Source organism: Tenebrio molitor, chromosome 9 (assembly GCF_963966145.1).
Source record: "Tenebrio molitor chromosome 9, icTenMoli1.1, whole genome shotgun sequence".
In the NCBI taxonomy this organism is placed as follows: domain Eukaryota; kingdom Metazoa; phylum Arthropoda; class Insecta; order Coleoptera; family Tenebrionidae; genus Tenebrio; species Tenebrio molitor.
The window spans coordinates 866,589-883,754 of NC_091054.1; the positions used below are offsets into that span (position 1 = coordinate 866,589).

Below are 17,166 nucleotides of genomic sequence, written 5' to 3' on the forward strand. Positions count from 1 at the left end.
AAATTACCAAAAATACTGCATTCTACGTTAGAAATAAAACCGGCAACACTGTTGGCTGTCAATTTCTGTTTTTACTCAAGATTTTAGAATAAAGGAAAAGAACGGTGCTAACCTTTTTATCTCTCGAAACATTTTACCAGAGCATTTTTCATTTTAGCCTCAAGTACTTTGTTTTCGAATCATGTTTATAAAATAATTCATTGTATTTTCCAACTTTGGTTATAACAATCCCCAATTTAGAAATATGTTTATTTTGCCAACATGATTCAACAGGTGGTTGAAATTAAGAATTGAGACCAGACTATACTCTGCAGACTGACGAGTGGTGCGTTCACAATCGACTCTTTCAGAAGAAATTTAAATGATACAATTTTTTGGACAAATTGTTTACTGTAAGTACATGTAAGTTTTTTTTTTATATAAAAGGGGCCTAATTTCTCTGAAAATTTTGACGTTTCTGAAAAACCAGTAACAAACGTTTTGTATTTGATGTAATAAATTTTTTTCTGAAAAAATAAAAAACCCGAAAAAGATAATCTTGGTTTGTTTTTCCTGTGGTAAGTTATTTTCAAAATTTGGTCAAATATAACATATTTAATTAAACGAAAAATCCATGAAAATTATTATTATTCATTTTTGAACAACCTATTTACAGTATCGTTTAAAAAAATAAAAAATATCAAATCAAAAAATTTAGAAATTGCGAAAAAATTTTTTTGTTCGAGACTGTCAGAATTTGAGAATTTTCTCCTGTGTGAACGGATTTTCATAAATTTGACAACTTGTCAAAACGAAACGTCAAGCTAATTTTAAAGATTTTTAGCGATTTGGAGCCTTTAAGGGGCTCGTCGAAAAAAAAACGTTGTATTCAACTCGTTCTTGTACAATTTGGGCTTTTTTTGGCACTCGTGTACTTTTAAAACTCTCGTTTCACTCGAGTTTTAACCTGGTCCACTCATACCAAAAAAAGCCAAAATTACACACGAACTCGTTAAATAAATAACTATTGTAATGAATGTTTTTTTAATATTTGGAGATCTTTTTTGTGAACCGTTATTATATTCTTTGCAAAATCGATAGACACATGGTGTATTAATTTATTTGCAATTACACTTTTCCACATGAATTTTTTTTTTTTTTAATTAAAATTTTACAAATTTTTTACTTTGTTGAGAATGTTCATCAGTTAATTGGGGATTTTCAAGATTTAAATCAAAACCAAAAGATATATCAAAATTTGTCAATTTTTCAAAATTATTTTCCTTTCAATTTTTCGAATATGTATTTTTTTCACAACTTTGTAACTTTCAGTCAGACCAAAAATAACTTAAAAAAAGATATACATATGTATTTTGAAAATGTCATGTACATATTTCTTTTACGTCCTATTGCTGGCTAGGTTTGTCGGTAATAACATTAACTATTTTATTTTAACCAACACACTGTCTTTCGTCTACAAATTCATCCAGAGAGAATTTTGTAAGGTCAGTGTATACACTTTGACCTTTTGTTCAAAAAACTTTGTGTTAATTAATAAACATTACAATGACTTTTGGCTGAATAATTTTTACGAAACATGTCAAGTTATTTTATCTTTTGCCCAAAAGGTATACCCATGATGTCTTTTTAATAAATTGAAAGTTCAAAACGCTTCCCAGCAAAACTTTTGCCTTATCTTTTTTTTTAATCATGTGGCGTTAATTCCTAGTCTTCAAGGTCGTTAGTATCCAACTGTTTCCGTTTGTGAAAACTTCTTGTATTTGTCTTCACAGCCAACAATCTCCACTTTCCTCACCGCGCTCTCCACACATTTTTGCAGAAGTTCCATTTATTATCTCATTTTCTCCATCTGTCTCTTATCAAATGCTCCGAACAACAACTGTGGATTATATTTTATTCTAGTGCCAATAAAAGCCCAGTCTTAGTCTTAATACCCCAATTAAAACCCAATTAACACTGTTATCGACCTCATCCCGAATTGCCTTCCACAACAGCCCCACCAAAAACCAGATAAAAATTAACAGCACCGAAACAATAACAATAACGAAAACTCCATAAAAACGTTCCGCGACTCGCATTTCCCTCGCGAAAATTACAATTTCCTTGGAAATGTGTTTTTTAATTTTCGACAAGAGAAAGCCATTTAGCGTTCGTTTCGTTATCCGGCATGCAAATGGCATTTAGCCGGAGCGGTTGGGTTGCGCGGCGGTGCCACCAAACTCGATTCCAACGTACGCGCTCAAGGTTTCGGTGTGCCAACAGTTCGCGGTGTTTTGATTGATTTGCGCTGACGCTACTTTGTTGCATTTTGTTTGTTGGCATTCACAATGATTACACCTTGACAAGTTTACAACCCACGTGACTCGTCTTAATACTCCAACTACAATAAATTGATTTGATAATAAATAACTCCTTAATGCTGAGATTATTGCTATCTAATCTGGTGGTATCCGAGTCTGACGAGTCGGAGGAGTTTAATAAGCGCAACTAGCGAGGAAAACAAGGAAGAACGGGATAGATGGATTGATTCGGGAACGCTTCGGGACTCGGAACCTGCGGCGAAAACAGGAATTCCAAATTCTCGCAATTCGGACAACTTTTACTTTTGCGTTATTCACAATTTGTATCGGGTGTTCATTTAAATTTCTCCTCAAAGTCGGCGTCGAAGAGTTGATTGTGAACGCACCACTCGTTGGGATGCACGCAAAAAGCATAAACAACGCAAAATGTGAGGTTAGATTTACACAGCTGATCCGTGATCTGTAATCCGTGGTGCGTTCACAATCGACTCATTTGTGGATAAATAAATGAACACCCGATATTTTTCGCTCGGCTGCGCCCCACTCCGCTAATTAATAAACAAAATTGATTATTATTATTTTCATCATAATCGCGAGTTTTTATCTGGGATTACGAGGGGCACGCTTGTGCAATCCCGCCGGCATTTTTAATCGCCAATTCACTGACAACAACCATTATTGTGGTGCTTTTCGCTGGGCTTAACCGAAAGAAAAATGTTGCACAAATTTGCATCGCCCAGCAATTTTTATTGCCGGTTTATAAATAGCCTCCGTCGATATTTTAATTTAATTTGTTAATTGTGGAATTTGAGGCGACCTTGACTTTTATCCGCAATGGTAATGTACGCGTCGAGCAGAAAAAATCTCCCAAAAAAAAACTATCCAGACGGAAAATGGCAAAATGTAAATTGCAAATGATCTCGATCACTTAAGTCTCGTTGAAACGAGTTTGGCGAATTGTTTCGGCGATTTTGTGGAACGGATTTCAATTGTGAACACTGATTGGATGGCCAAGTTGGCGGTGCATTAATTACCTAATAGAATTATTGAATCGCTCTGTGAAATTTAAAAAAATCGATTTTCTTTAAGCAAATTACTGAGTAATAACCAGATAAGTCGACGCTGCGATTTCTAACGGAGCCGTGCGAGAGCGCGCACCGTCTTGTCGGAAACACAATTTGGTCGAGTGTTCAACTCGTTTTCGCTTGAAATGATGCCAGTCGGTGAGCCTCGATTACGAACAATATATTTAATAAAATGTGATGAAGTGCGACAAATGTTACGAATAAATATTTGCACCACTCGACCAAATAATCAAAACTGATTAAAACAGAATGAATTATTCATGACGGCGACAGCGGGTTTGTCACAAATTTGCTTGGCTTATCTTCCGGAAATTAACAGTAATTACTCCGGGTACAAACTGTGACAGATATGCAAGCGGGCACCAGTTATCCTCGAGGTACCTGTGGAAGATAATCTTGCTAATTGTTCTGGATTAAGTCCAGCAACCTATTTATCTACAGGGTGACTGATTTTTCAAAATACAAATATGTATACAGGGTGAGTCTTGACAGATTTTGAGAAGTAAGTAGTGACAGTGTCAGATATATCATGCGTTAAAATGAAAACCTGGCCTCAGTAGGCGTTGAAAAAATAAACCATTTGAAACAGGTGAAGTTTGAATTTCCCGCCGTTTGACACGAATGACATTTATTTATGTGTAATGGGCACATGATTGAACATGCTTGTTTTCAACAAAGTAGCCCTTAGATATTTGGTTCGAGAATAAGAATCGTTAGTTATTCTATTTTTAATGTGAAAGAAAAAACCACAGAAAGATTTTTTTCTTTATAAATCCTAGGTTAGCTGTCAACATGCTCTAATTACAACTGTCAATTCACACTTTAAAAAAGCAAAACCATTGGATTCCAGCGCCTTCCCAGCACAGGATTTCATTTGAACGCCTGATATTTATTGACATATTGATTACTAAAACCATTTTGGAATTTTTGCACATATTTTAAAACAAATTAGTTTTTATATTATGTATTTGGAAAGTATTACTTTCTCCTCCAATGTTGATAGTTCGCAACAGGAATATGTTTTTTACCGTTTGTTTTCTGTACGACTATTTTTTGTGCATTGAAAACAATCGAAGTATCTCACGATGTTGGCTTTAGGAACGTCAAATGTCACTGTTACGTTTTGATCTTGCGTATTTTTCTAATTGCAGATGGTGGTGCAAAAAATTGTGCGACTCATGGGATTGGCGCACTCACCTGCGGCTCATTTGTAAAAAGTACTACTTTATGCACTTGTTGCATAAATTACTATTACTACCCGTGAACCAATTATTATCCTTGCCAATTGATAATTGCTGCATTCAAATTGCAACAGTATCCTGCAATTTTATTCAACTTCCTGTTGCAGTTGTAAAATTCCTTGAAACAATTTGCAGGATAATTAATTAATTTTTGGCTACTGAAAAATAACTACAGTCATTTACATCGTCGTTTACTGGGTTTAGTTTTCAGTGGTTATTTATTTTGTATTTTGAAAAGAAATCTAAATTTTTCTATACTGTTTATTACAAAACAAGTTTCATAATGTTTTAGGAATGGTAAAAGCATTTTTTTTAAATTATTTAATACAATTATTATTGTTCGCTGATGTATTTTCTTTGGAAAAACGTAATTTGCTTTAGAATTAAGCACAAAATCCCATTCTGGATCTATTTTCAAAATGACATTTAGGTCATCCTCGTGCGACACTTCTCCAATCTACTGTTGTGATTGTGTAAAATTAGATGTTATATCTGCCTCTCCACAATCTTCATGTTGTTACATCCGAAAATAATTTGAATCAAATAAACACACACATAAAAACTGTCTTTGCTTTCGAAATTATCTATTCAAGTTTTTACATTACGACTTGTTTGCAAATTAAAAAACACGTGCTGTGTTTGTCTTTTCATTGATAGTATTTGCTAATTGCAATTGCTACACCTGTCTGTCCTTACCCTTGTTTATAAGCAATGGACGAAATGTAAATAAACATTTTTTATTTATAAACAAGTCAGTAATATTTATTGCGCTATTTAATTTTTTTAAGCCTAGAGTTAAAACCTCCATTTCTTTACTTAAAAATTTATGATAAAAAACTGTGAACAGCAAAAGACTTGAAAACGTATTACCTAACTTGAACATAAATAATCAAGTTAGCGTTGAAGAGTCGATTGTGAACGAACCACTCAGTCAGTCTGTCATCAACTTAACCTCACTTTTTGGATTAGCGATAAACAATACGTTTTCATCAAATGAACTTTTATTAATTCACCCAGGCAGATTAAAAACACAAACAACGCAAAAAGTGAGGCTAGATTTAAACAGCTGATCAAAGTTGTAATCCGTGGTGCGTTCACAATCGACAATCGGAAATTTAAATGAACATGAAGGTGTCAGTTGAGGCAAAACATTTTACTGATCAAACTTAGAAAGAATCTTTAAGTACAAATAATTAATTAAATTAAAAGTCATGTCCTCTAAATTTAAACTTCACGGTTTTTAAACTTTTTATTCTTTATTATAAAGAATCAGGTTCCTTTGAAAAACTATATTTTTTTTTATTTGATTGACTGCACGTTATTTGTTATTTTAATTGTATACACCTGCTTATCGTTACACTTAACTTAACAATAATTGGTAGTTGAATGAGAAATGCCACCAGCAATTTTAGTGTTGCTAGGTACACTGGAAACTAGGTACTATCCTTATTTTGAAAAAGACTTAAGTTTATTATAAAAGTATTATTTTTTCTGGCACCAGATCCTCAGAGTAAGCACACTTGCCGTTATCAAAATTGTTATTTCACTGTGCTATTGTTGTTTTCAAGCATAGTACAGTATAGTTTCTTAGTTTTTTAACAAGTCTGCATTCTCAGCCAAGAGCTATTACGTTTCACTTTTGGCGCGCTTTTCAAACAGACACCAGATCCCTTCTTTCTAATTTCTTCAGCTTTGGACAAAATTAACTCGTGACAATTCCCAGCGTGGACCGTGTTAATGGCCTCATCGGCACTTCGTGCGCCGTTTTTCGCCCGCATTTCCACCAAAAATAGCACCGAAATCGATACACTTTCCCGTCGGACTCCGTTCTTGTGAACCACCTGTTGACGGGCCATCGACGACAAGCATATAAATTTGCTGGCAGCAATTTTTGGCGAGTTCCTGCTCGATTTGCCTGGCGTGACTTTCTTTTGTTTATTATATGGGGTTAATGTCGTTTCCTGCAAATCTGTCGAACAGAGCAAATGGCAATAGTTCGGTCCGAAAGGAGCGGATCTTGTGTACTTTGTCTCATTGATATTTGACGCACGCTAGTTATTGTTGATGATAAAGGGGCTAACAAGGGTCGTGGAAGGGGGCGAAGTGGTTGCAAAAGTGTGGGGTTTGGATTGTGCAATGAGGGAAATTTAAAGCGCGTTTAAAAAATCTAGATGAAAAGGTGGCAAGCAATAAACCGATTAGAGGAACACAATTGTTATGCTTAATATGAGCGTGTCAAAGAAGGGGATTGTAAAATAGAACTATAAAATAATGGGTTTGAGATATGGAACATAATGCAAATTTACATATAATAGAAATAATATTAGATAATGTGAGATAAGGGGAAATGCGATAGCACCTGATAAATTTTTTATAGAGGAAATTGTTATCAGATTACAGAAGTTATGAGATTATGTAAATGAAATTTTTATGCAAGTGGTTTTTATCAATACATTTACAATAACGTAGTAAGCTATGCAACAAGTGCATAAAGTAGTACTTTTTTCACAAGTCTAAGCACACGAGTACTGTTTACATTTTGCAAACTTTTATTTTTAAGTTTTAAAACCAAAAACATCTTGTAGCCTAGAAAATATTCAAAACTATTAAAAAAATTGAAAAAATATCTGTCACAATAACAAAAACAACTAATTTTTTATTTGCACCATCAACTGTTTGAAGAATCTAAAACATTAAATAGGGATTTTTATGTAAACACTGAAAACCCAGTCATTCTTGAAGCTTTTTTGTATTTTAACCCACATTTTTTATCACTAGAAAATTTTACTTTCTTATTCTAAGAAACAAAGAATTTGTGATCTGGTGCTCACTTTTATTTCCGTTAACGTCTGGCCTAGCTTCATCAGCTAACAAGCGAAATACTTCTGTTACAAAAAGTAGTTCTTTTTAGAACTAACCAATGAGAATTTTCCTTGTTTTTACTTAATTACTTCAAATTAATGGTTTTGTTTAAAATAAAATGATGATCCAAGTAGGGTTATGTATCTGAAGGAAATGTCCAAGCATACCAACTGAAAAGACGATCAGCGTTTTTAAAAAAGCGCATGACCTCAAATCTTTTTGAACGCTCGTTAGAAACACTGAAGAAATGAAAAGAATTTTATTTCCAATCACGCTGCAGAACTATTTCCAAACTTTTATTAATGTCTGCAAGATAAATGAGATATCTTAAAATAACATCGTCCTGAGGGGTTTTAGATAAATTTATTATCTTTAAGTAGCAGTTTCCAGATGGTAGAACATAACATGTGTTATGAATAATAATATTGTCATAAACTTTTAAAAACAAAAATATCAATAAATAAATTGATTAATTTTTCGATAATCTTAAATATGAATTTTTTTCAATTTTTTTTTAAATTTTATACAAATTTTACTTAGTGTAAATTGAGCTTTTCATGGAAATATATCTATTATTAATATTCCAAAATATGTATTTCGAACCTTTTTCTATTTTCTTTATATTATCTATCTCCTTCCATTCTTGGACTTACCTTAATCTTATTCTTTATTATTAGTCAAAGATCATTACTTTCTTCAAGAAAAACATCTCACCATTTTCCTCTTTTTGGCACTTTTATTGAACACATTTTTATATCTAAAAAATGTGTAGGTACTATCATCATAACAAATTAACGTAGATAATTTTGCATATTTATTTTTTTTAATGTAGGTATATTTATCTTGTAATTATTAGTCGTAAATTCTATTTTTCCAATTTGCGTTCACAATGGACTCATTACGAAACGCAAACAGTTGTCGAAACAGCTTTCTTTTGTTACGCAACTTTTTACGTTGTAAGATTGGCAAGTTTGAACTGTCAGATAATAAGACAAACATTCAAACATAACCTCAAATTTTAAAACTCAAAACCTAGCGAAATGTATCTAATACCTTCACATCCACTAACATTGAACTAAAATCGACGTCTCGAAGTGAAGATCTTTTTTTTAAGTCTTGCCTTGAATTCACTAAATTGATAGCAAGTTTGCAATTTGAACTCGATCTTCATTAGTGTCATGTTAGTGGTACCAACTACCAAAAATTCCCATATTTATTTTTTGCAGAAGTACATAATAAATGCAAAATAAAAATAATAGTACTCGTTCTTGTTGCACTCGTGCGACAATATAACATCTTACGACACTAGTATCATAATGCTCTATTTTGATTTTTTTTTATTTGGTCCCAGCCTCTCCTTTCAAGTGGAAACACTTCGACTTCTGTTTTTTAAAATATCTCCATAACTCTCTGACATTTCGTAATCGCAGCGAACAATCGGCATTGTTAAGGAGGGCCTTACCGCAACGGAAGAATGCATTAGGTGCAGCTCAACTCAAAATTCCTCTTTCCATTTCGCCAGTCTCGACAAACATTTCTAATTGTTATTAAATTAAAAAGATAGTCTCTATTTTTATCCCGTCTTGAAAAATACTCCGTCTCACCGAGATAAGAACTGTTTACGATGGAATTCCATTTATACCGTTCGGTCGATCGGGATTTACAAATTACTCGAGGCCATCCTTCCATTCCTAATCATAATTGTTAAATATTTACTCCCGAACTGGAACCATTAATCTTGTCAATCCCAATTTCCCGAAAAAATTTTAATTACGGTCTCGTTGCGAAACACTGGTAGCGCGTCGTAAATCAGCAAGAAAAAAATCCAAATGGCGAATTTTATTTACCGTAAGATGACCGCGGCGCCGACTTTTTTGTCGACGGGGGAGGATGCGGCGGGGGTGCGCTTCCCAGGACAATTCGGGCGTTTTTGATAAGGCGATAATGAATGCAGAAAATGTCGCTCGGCCGGTACCGCCGCCAGCCCCACCTTGGCCTATACACCAGATCTGGTACAGCCGCCTGCAAAAGAATCGAGCCGACCCTCTGCAAGGAAATAATCACCAATCCATATTTCGACAAAGGGACCTGACCACTGTCATAAACTCATAAATCTAATCTCCAATAATTTCAGACAGTTCGATATACGAGGGCAGTACCATTAGTTTTTGTCTTTTATTTAAACGGTGTTGACTGGCAAATGAAAAACTAGAGTTTCTATTGTGCATTTCAACGTTTAATAACGAATATATATATATTTCTTTATTGTTATACGAGTACAATGACGTTTATTGGTTAAAAAATCGTATGAATACGAATAAGAAATAAACAAAAATAAATGGACCAAAAAGATTTTCGCTTATAATAATTTCCCAAGTGAGTAGATTATTATCGGAAATTTACACACGAACGAGTTGAATACAACGTTTTGTTGTTCGACGAATCCCTTAAAGGCTCCAATCATTCAAAATCTTTAAAATTAGTTTGACGTTTCGTTTTGACAAGTTGTGACATTTATTAAAAAACTCAAATTCTGATAGTGTCGAACAAAAAAAATTTTTTTACAACATCGCTTATGAAAATGATACTTTCATCACTCAATTTAGTGAGGAAAATAGGCGCTTGCATCACTAGTGAGGAAAATTTATTTAACAATTTACTACATTAACAATCTACTACCTACTTATTAATATAAAAATTTAAAACACTGTTATTTGCATTAATTGAAACTCCAGATCCGGAAGATTCAAAAAATAGGGGTGTAAAATAATTACAAAGAAATTTAAAATATCATGTATTGCCCGTTGAAAAATCAGGCACTTTCATCACTTATAGTGTAATGTATTATTCTACAACCGTCAAAAAAACGCGACATTTATGCATCATTATCAAGTCGCCAAGTATGTCATTTTTTGATAGATCAAAAATAGTTGTCAAAAAGTTTGCTTGGATGGTTTAATATTTTTTTTCAATTATAATATAACAAGACCTCCTTTTTTTTCGGAAAATTTTGATCATATGACGAAAAGTTTGTTGCTTGGAGTAATTTTGCCTAAAGCAACAAACTTTGAGTCTAATATGTTCAAAATTTTCCGAAAAAAAAGGAGGTCGAGTTACATTCATCTAAACAAATTCCCGAATGAACAATTCAAACAAACATTCGGAACAACATCACAAAACGGATTAAAGGTTAGTTTATTTCATCGTGGCACTTTTTTAAATCCATTTCGGAAAACGTCAAAATAATTTTCTGACATTTTCTTCATTAATTTGTGTTACCAACAAAACAAAAGCCTTGTCAACGTGGTTTTTTCTGACCATGACTAGATTTTTTCGCGATATTCAGCACACTATCTGTCACTTATAATTACACGAGAGCTTTTTTTTGTCGAAGTAAACTTGACATTCCAATGAGAATTTTGTTGCCTGGCAATTTAACGAAAAAAACTGCCTCTGAAAAAATTACGAGTCCGTAGGACTAAATAGATTTATTACTGTAACAAAATTTAATTTTCAATGAAATGACAATTCTTCATCAATACCAACCAAATGTCATTAAAATAAAAGTCACTGTATAATTATTTTATATTTAAAAAAATTAAATTAACGAAGCCGAAATAGAAAAAATTGCATGTTACACAAGACACTTTGTCTCGTTCTTTTCGCGTTTGACAATAGACTGTCTTGTGCAACTCGTATAACAATAAAGTTAACTTAAAAAAATAATAAAGAAATTTACTATAAATACAATAATAAAAAAGTAAATATCAAATTAAATTTTCTCCAAAATAAATAGTATGTAATACAAAATAGACATTAACAGCAACCTAAAACATTCTTCTTGGTGAAATCGTGCAAATGCAATAATCCATTTTACCCAGGATTGTAAAATCTTGCCTGGCCTGGGGATTTCCGTTGGCGCTTTGGCAAATGCGACAAATAATGGTGGTCTTGTTAAAATCGCCTGCAGTGGAACCATGTAACTTGATAGAAAGAAAATTTCTTTCCATTTCTTTCTATTTGCCGCAAACCAACCGTGTAACACCAATCGTGAGAATTCGGCACAACCGATGGTGAAAACGAACGCATAGAAATAGAAAGAGCTCTCTTGCGCACTCTTGCCTCTTTCCAATTGTCCATCTTTGTCGTTCACCAACTAAATGCATATATCGTTTTCTCTCAGACCTCAAGTCTTTCTCTGGGTGCAATAAACGGAGGCTGCAGAAATTACAGATGTTGATGAGGCGTCAATTCACCGACTAAATTTTGATACAATTCTTTGGTTAGTCGAAACAATTTTCGAAATTCCCGGTTGGGCAATTCGAATGGATCAAGTCTGCTTCGCAATGACATCAACAGTTACCAACATAAAATGATCAAAAATAATTATAAAAACCCATTAACAACCGATGTAAATTGACGTTTTCAGTTTTTATCCTAAGGATAGTAGCGCACATGTTTCTTGACCCGAGCGATTCCGAACCGAGACAGAAAATGTGCTCGGTGGTCGGGCTTGGACATTTCTTTTCTTTTCTATCACCTTTCTATCTCTATCTCTATAAAGTTACATGGTTCCACTGCTATTCTGTATTCCAGAAAGCTTGATTTTAGAAAATTTAATTTCTATACTATACCGGGTGTTACAGAAGTCCACGTAATATCTAAATTTAATCACCAATATCATTTTTTCCCGAAAATATTCGATTAAAAAAAAGCAATATACAACAAATGTTTATTTTAAAGAGTCTTACTGGTGATTAAATTTGTGGACATCCATAACATCCTGTATGTATGTATATTATAACAATATCATAATGATATATGTAATATAATAATACTGATCTACCAGATATCAACCACCAAACCTGGCCATAGGCACATTAGCACATTACACATATTAAAATAATATATGAGTTGCTATGAAATATATTATTGTGTAATGTCATATTGACGGCTATAATTATCATCTTTTGATCTTTTGATGTAGGTAACGTATAAAGTAGAAATACTTTTGAAATTTGGAAAAGGGAAGAACGATCACAGAGCAGTATTATGCTCAATTATTGGACAAATTTGACGAAACAATAATATGTTTCATATCAACTCATATATAATTTTTTTGTTCGACACTGTCAGAATTTGAGAATTTTCTCCTGTGTGAACGGATTTTGATAAATGTCACAACTTGTCAAAACGAAACGTCAAGCTAATTTTAAAGGTTTTAAGCGATTTGGAGCCTTTAAGGGGCTCGTCGAACAAAAAAACCTTGTATTCAACTCGTTCGTGTGTAAATTGGGCCTTTTTTAGCACTCGTGTGCCTTTAAAACGCTCGTTTCACTCGCGTTTTAAAATGGCCCACTCGTGCCAAAAAAAGGCCCAATTTACACACAAACTCGTCAAATAAACTACTATTAATATGTGTAATGTGCCTATTACCAGGTTTGGTGGTTGATACCCGGTATGTATAATAATTTATAAAAATACCTACATAAAAAATCAGGCCCGCGCCAAACGGCTAAAATGATGATTTCCGGTAAGGAAAATGTTTCTGGCTGGGAATTCCATAATAAAACAAGTTGTCACAGGTAGTTCGGGGAAGGGTTCAGTTACCTAGATTTAGAAATTGTTTCTTGTAGTAAGTTCAGTTCTATTCAGTGTGGTTTACTTCATTGAAGTATTTCGAGTAGTGTTCTGTTGTTTGTTATTTAAAAAAAATTGCAATGCCTGGATATTCTTCGGTAGAAACCAGAGGTTTCATTGTTGGGTGCCGTGAAAATGGAATGTCTATTCGCGAAATAGCAGAAAGAGTTAATATGGCTGTAAGTTCTTTAATAAATATGCAGATGTACAGATTTTAAAATATTTTTACTCCACTATTTAGTAGTCAACAGTAAAACGGTGGATTGCCAGAAGTCAGGACAATCTATTGGATCGTCCATTAAGTACACGAGCAAAGAGTGGCCGTCCAAAAGTCACCACTCAAGAGCAGGACAATGCCATAGTTGAAATGACAAGGGAAATGCCTTTTACCAACACTACCCAGATAAAAGAAGAACTGCAATTAAATTGTAGTGCCAATACCATTGCAAGACGGTTACACGCAAGTGAGCTGCATGCAAGGACTCCAGCGAAAAAAATTGAATTGACGGAAGCACATGCGGCCGCTAGACTAGCTTTTTGTCACGCAAATCTCGAAAGGGATTGGTCCCAGGTGATTTTCACCGATGAAAAAGTGTTTTCCACATCAGATGAGACGCCGTTGTTAAAAGTGTGGCGTCCTAATAATTCAAGATATTTGCCTGAATATGTGCGAACCACGAGGGCAAGTGGACGACACTCTTTAGGTTATTGGGGGTGGATGCATCGTGCTGGACCAGGCGAGGTGGTGCAAGTAACACCGCCTCGCTTCAATTCTAGGCGATATATAGAAATATTGGAAGAAGTGTTGCTTCCGTCAGTGAGAACCATCTACCCCGAGGAAGAAATGGAGCAAATTGTTCTGGTGCAAGACAATTGCTCCATACATACTGCACGAATAGTTCAGGATTGGTTCGAAGATCATTCTGAACTCGTCGTTTTAATCTGGCCTTCAAAGTCGCCAGATCTGAACCCGATTGAAAATTTGTGGGGACAAATGGTTTTCAATTGGAATAATCCTCCAGAACGTGTACGACTGAGAACTGTGGCAGAGTTGGATGAAAACGTAACCAGAGTGTGGGAAAATATGCGAGGGCGGGACTATTGCCAGAATATGGTAGATGGTATGCGACAACGTCTTCAGGAATGCATAGATAATAGGGGATACTATACTCATTATTAAATATCTAGTGTGTTATTAAAAATAAAATTATGTTTTAAAATCCGCTTTTGGTGCTTTTATTTTCGATTATAAGAAAACAAGTAGTGTAACATACAAATAAATATGTTCCATTAAAATTTAAATGGCCTAGTTGTTGGCTATTTCTGTTATGCACGTTTTTGTTATTGATGTTATATGTATGTTGTTCACGTTGAGTTGACAATTTCAAGGTCAAATAATTTTATTTTTTGGCTCTGTAATTATGTTTTGTAAATAGTGACATGCAGGTAAACACCGTTCACGTTGAATTAAGCATTGCTAAATCGCATTATGTTGGTTAGCTGCATGTCACTATTTACAAAACATAATTACAGAGCCAAAAAATTAAATAATTTGACCTTGAAATGCTCAACGTGAACAAGGTTTAATCAATTTAAAAACCACCACTTGTTGAATTAAGTTGGTATAGTATATTAAAGTATAAGGGGATATTAAGTTCTTTAAAACACGCGCGATTTTTCGAGCACGACGCGCAGCCGGAGTGTTCGAAATAGAGCAAGTGTTTTAAAGACCAGTTATCCACGAATACTTTACGATATATATTTTTTTTAATGTTGAATGAGTTAACATTTAGACTTCACGTTTCTCCGGTCCTCTCGGGTTGGTGATGTTTCCATGGAAAACGCGCGATGTTGTCATGGAAAAGTTCGATTTATACACGCTCAGGCGTGTTTTAAATGAGCAAAATTGGTTACCAATAAAAAAAAATTACAATTACACTAAAGGTGCTAATGGTAACTTTGATATTACTAAGATGATCGATCTCTTTATTATGCCAAAAAGGCGATTATGTCACGAAACATATGCGACTGCCAAAAAATTTCAAACTGCCGCAAAAACAATGAAATCTTTTCAATAACACAAGATTACAACAATTCGAATTTTTATTTTTTGTTTTCATAAAGTATCATTGACACTCGTAACCAAACATTTCTATTTCCAAAAGTCAAAAATCAACTCTATGCATATAACATTACCGGTTGTATTTTCTAGGTAAAATGTTGGTGGTTTTTTACATGCATTTTTACAACAAATTGGCACAATTCGCATTACTTTAAAAAATGTGAAAGAGTTAGACCCCCTGCGCACTAGCAACTTTTGGGAAGCAACTATTTAATTACAAAAATTGAACACACATAACTAAACGTAACCTCGCGCAAGGGCGATTTTTAAATCGAAATGAAACAAAAATTTTTTCAAAAAAATTTGTGGACAAGTCAATTTTAGTTTATAAAAATACATGTTTTAGTACCAAAGAAAATTCCAAGCAGTCATTTGTTTTCGAGTTATGACGTCATCGATAGTTTTTTTAAATGGAAAGCCCCTATTTTTTTTCTTGATTCTGATAGCCCTTTAATTGTCTAAATGACAGTATAAAAATTATGTTATCTTACATCAGAAAATTTTTGAGGAAAAAAATAAATTTGTAATGATGTAATGTAATGATAATTCCTGTGTAACAATCGAAAATTGATTAAGATCAATTAATATAAAGAAACGCAACAGAAATAGTGATAAATTGTGGCATTTAATTTTTAATTAAACATAGGTAGATACTTATTTGTATCTTACACTGCTTGTTTTCTTATTAGCAAAAATAAAAGCACTAAACCGGATTTTAAAACATTATTTTATTGAATAAAGCAAACCACATAAATTATATTCGTTATTAAATGTTGAAATTCACAATAAAAACACCGTTTAAATAAAAGACAAAAACTAATGGTACAGCCCTCGTATATCGAACTGTCTGAGAGATTAGATTTATGAGTTTATGACAGTGGTCAGATCCCTTTGTCGAAGTATGAATTGGTGATTATTTCCTTAGCGAGGGTAGGCTCGATTCTTTTGCAGGCGGCTGTACAACAAAGTGGCAAAAATTCTTCACGTTCTGCTGGCCCTGAGGTGCGTGATTAATAGCCGGACGATGCCTGGCGGCGAGGATGCACTAGACATTGGGAAATTTTCGCTGATGAAGTAGAATTTGATAATTTTAAGGTTATTGCAAGACATTACCAACTCAACATTTAAAACACAAACAACGCAAAAAGTGAGGTTAGATTCAAACAGCTGATCCGTGATCTGTAATCCGCGGTGCGTTCACAATCTTCAACGCCTACTTTGAGGAGAAATTTAAACACCGATATAATAAATGTTATGCTCTTCAAAAAATATTCTAACAATTTTGTCTGAAGCAAATAAATATATCTTCTGTTAGAACAAAAAAGAAATAGTGAGGTTAGATTCAAACAGCTGATCCGTGACCCTGATCTGTAATCCGCGGTGCGTTCACAATCTTCATACTCCCACAATATATCTTCTGTTAGAACAAAAAAGAAATGTCACCAATCACGTTGTAGAACCGTTTTCAAAATTTGTTGTTATCTGCGACATAAATCGACCATCTTAAAGCGATATCGTGACAAGAGGTTTCAGATAAATTTATTTATATTTCCAAGAAGCAGTTTGCAGATACGAGTTTCACCTTGTTATTTTTGTTACACCTGAGACTACTTGTCGTTGTCACAATAAATTGTTTAATAGCGCTAATATTTCGAATATACAGGGTGATTCAAAACGAACGTACTACGTACTAGACGTTGTACAGAATAGAGTGAGAAGAACATAAAAAAAAATAAAAAACGTTTTTCTCCAGCTTCAATTAATAGTTACAGGGTGTTTAATTTAGAAAATTTTAACCAAAAATGTTCTTGAAAAAAATTTCTTTTGATTAATCATGTGTTTTTAAATGTCAACAAAAGAAATCAAAAACTGAAAGAATACGAAAAAACAAAAAAGCATCAGGAGAATATTTCTAT

General features: G+C 33.7%; 1 protein-coding gene across 5 annotated transcripts in view; it reads left to right on the plus strand.

The window, feature by feature from the left end:
- dimm (dimmed) overlaps positions 1-17,166 on the plus strand; it is a 54,397-nt gene that overhangs the window by 1,090 nt on the left and 36,141 nt on the right. The gene's annotated exons all lie outside the window — the stretch shown is intronic.